The following is a 2594-nucleotide window of genomic DNA, read 5'->3' on the forward strand; positions in this document are numbered from 1 at the left end:
ACCAAAATAAAACAAACAAACAAACAAACAAAAATGTTTAAAGCTATTTCTTGATACTCTCGGGATTGCAGCACCGTCAGTTTACCAACTAATTTTCAGGAACTTAACTGAGGTGGTGGGGCCTTGTACTTACATGTGGATGTACTGGATCTTTCTGCTTCTGTGAGCTCCTTTGTGAGTGTTTTCATGCTCTGAATTAAGTGTGTCATAGTAATCTCAACGGATGTCCTCAGTGTGATGTCATACCTGTATACCTGGAAAAGACTAGATGTGGTTAAAATATTGCCTGCAAAGATATAATACATGAGATGACAGCAGTGGAGAGTTACCTCCCTGAGTACCCAGGGAAAGGGGTACTGTAGCTGAGAGGCTGCTGAAATAGACACAGAATAGGACAGATTAGCCAAGTACTTTGCTGTGACTGCAAATTATTTACCAGTTACTTACTGGGTGGAATCAGTAACTTTGGTAATATAGATGAAGCCTTTGAACAGGAATATTCACACTGAAGCACTACTTACATTTTCCAGGTTTAAGAACAAGTCAAATTTGGCTCTTAAGTCCAGAAGCAGGGGGATACTCGCACCTTCCCTAAATAAGTCTCATATAATGGTTTTCAACCTAGGAAGGCCCTGTTTTTACTTTGATGGGGTCTTTTTTTTTTTAACTGGGCTGGAAAGTGCTTTTTAACTCGGGAGGAAGGTCCAAAAGGTCACTTTTCTTCAAGCTGCTCGTAAGTGCCCAGGAATCCTTCAGCGCCCACTGCCTCAGACGGTCCGTGTGTGCTAGAGGGTATTTCAGGGCAGTGGGTGCTCTGGCGGTGGGGAATTCAGGCAAGGCACTACTTCCACTGGTGAAGCTGAGGCCTATCTGTGTTCTTCTGTTTTTCATTCAGTAACTCCCTGGCTGTTTTCATCAGCTTGCCCAGATGTGGGCCAGGAGGAGAAGAAATGAGGCTTAAAAGCTGTCCCTATTCAAACATAAAAAATGGAGTCAAATTCATTATTATGCACTGCCACCCCCATATATCCCCCTCCCCCAATTGAGGCACCCCCACAAGACACACACAGAAACACCAAGTCTTTTTCTTCCCTGCAAGTGGGATAAAGTATTAAGGAGGAAATTTGTCCTCACAGTGCTCAGTCCTCCCTTGTCCTTATTCCCAGTGACTGGCTGACTGGGGGCTGGCTGGTCTGGGCCCCAAACTTGCAGGATTCCACCTCTCCCCCTTCCCACACACTTGTCCCTTCCCTTCCTTCCCAGCCTATCGTCAGAGAACACACAACTCCTTTTGGCAACTGCTGGTGTTTTCATCACTGACACGAGTTCTTTATTTGGTCTTCACACAGTGACCACAGGTACAGGTTTCACATCCTCTTAGGGCACCGTTTATGTGTGGTGTTGTAGGATGAGCGGAGAAGCAGCGAACGGTCAGTGGCTCCGCTCCCAGCAGGCAGGCATTATGGCCTGGAAGGCTCTTGAGGACGGTCTTCATTCTTGGCCTTCTTACTCTTATGCTGCTTGTAGTACCAGGCGCTTACTCTGGTGGACTTTTTCACTTCCTTATGCTTTATCTCGGTGGTTCGTGTGACTTCAGTTTTCCTCCTCACTATCTTTACCAGCTGGTAGGAAAAAAAAGGTGAGCCCAGAAAGGCATTAGTTTTGGGGGAGAGGATGGAAAACAGATGGGAAAGGGGACTCTGAGAGAATGGGTGTGGGTTGAGGAGGGGTTTTGTCCCAGGCAAGGGCAGGTTAAGAGTCTTTGGTGGGAGACGGATGGGAAAGAAGAGGAGGCACATGAACAGGGTAAACTCACCTCCTCCTCCTCTGCATTGGGTTGACATGATGCCCTCCTCCTCTTCCTCCGCTGGTTGCTAGGAGCCAGATGTTCACCCAGCGTGGGTGACAAGATCAACCATCTTCCTCAAGAGCCGGCTAGGGATCCCTGACCCCTCTATTTATATGCTCCCAAGACAATGAGGAGCCACACCCTTCCCCTGATTGGTCAGCAGGAAAGTCCTCCAGCCAATGGTAGCCATTGGCTGGCTTGACATCACAAAGCCCCACCCTTGGAAATCCCTGGGGGTGGGGAGACAGGGGAAGTAGCCCAGGAGTCCAGACGTTCTGGTTAGAGACAGGGGAACTTCCTCAGCACCCCCTAAAGGGAGGCTCCCCACCTGACCCCTCACTCCTCCTCCTCGCCTCCAGGTCTGTTCCCACGGTGCTTTCAGTAGGGAAGGAGTGTTTCCTTCCAGCCATTCCCCATGGCCACCCCCAGTCAGTGGGCATCCTGTTGTCTCCCATCTCTCACCGTTATCTACTCTTTTATGTTTCTTATATAAACTCTTCATTTTACAACAGTTTTAGATTTACAGAAAAATCCTCAAGATAATACTCCCATATCCCACATGCAATTTCCCTGATATTAACATCTTAACAGCAGAATGGTACATTTTTACCCTTAGTGAACCAACATTGAAACGGTATTATTGACTCAAGGCCATGCCAAATATGCACATTTCATCCTGCTTGTAATGTGGGACCACTGTAGGATTTCAAACTGGGAGAAACATTTAAACGATGAGTATTGGGTC

The 2594-nt window shown here is 47.4% G+C and overlaps 1 long non-coding RNA gene across 1 annotated transcript; it reads right to left on the reverse strand.

Annotated features, from left to right (window-relative positions):
* Positions 1 to 1302: 1302 nt before the first annotated feature.
* LOC140847532 (uncharacterized) lies at positions 1303 to 1964 on the reverse strand. The gene is made up of 2 exons (XR_012127584.1): positions 1817 to 1964; positions 1303 to 1622 (listed from the first exon to the last, which is right to left on the reverse strand). It is a non-coding gene; the product is annotated as an uncharacterized lncRNA (long non-coding RNA).
* Between the last annotated feature and the right edge of the window lie 630 nt (positions 1965 to 2594).

The sequence above is a fragment of the Manis javanica genome, chromosome X (assembly GCF_040802235.1).
Source record: "Manis javanica isolate MJ-LG chromosome X, MJ_LKY, whole genome shotgun sequence".
Taxonomy (NCBI): domain Eukaryota; kingdom Metazoa; phylum Chordata; class Mammalia; order Pholidota; family Manidae; genus Manis; species Manis javanica.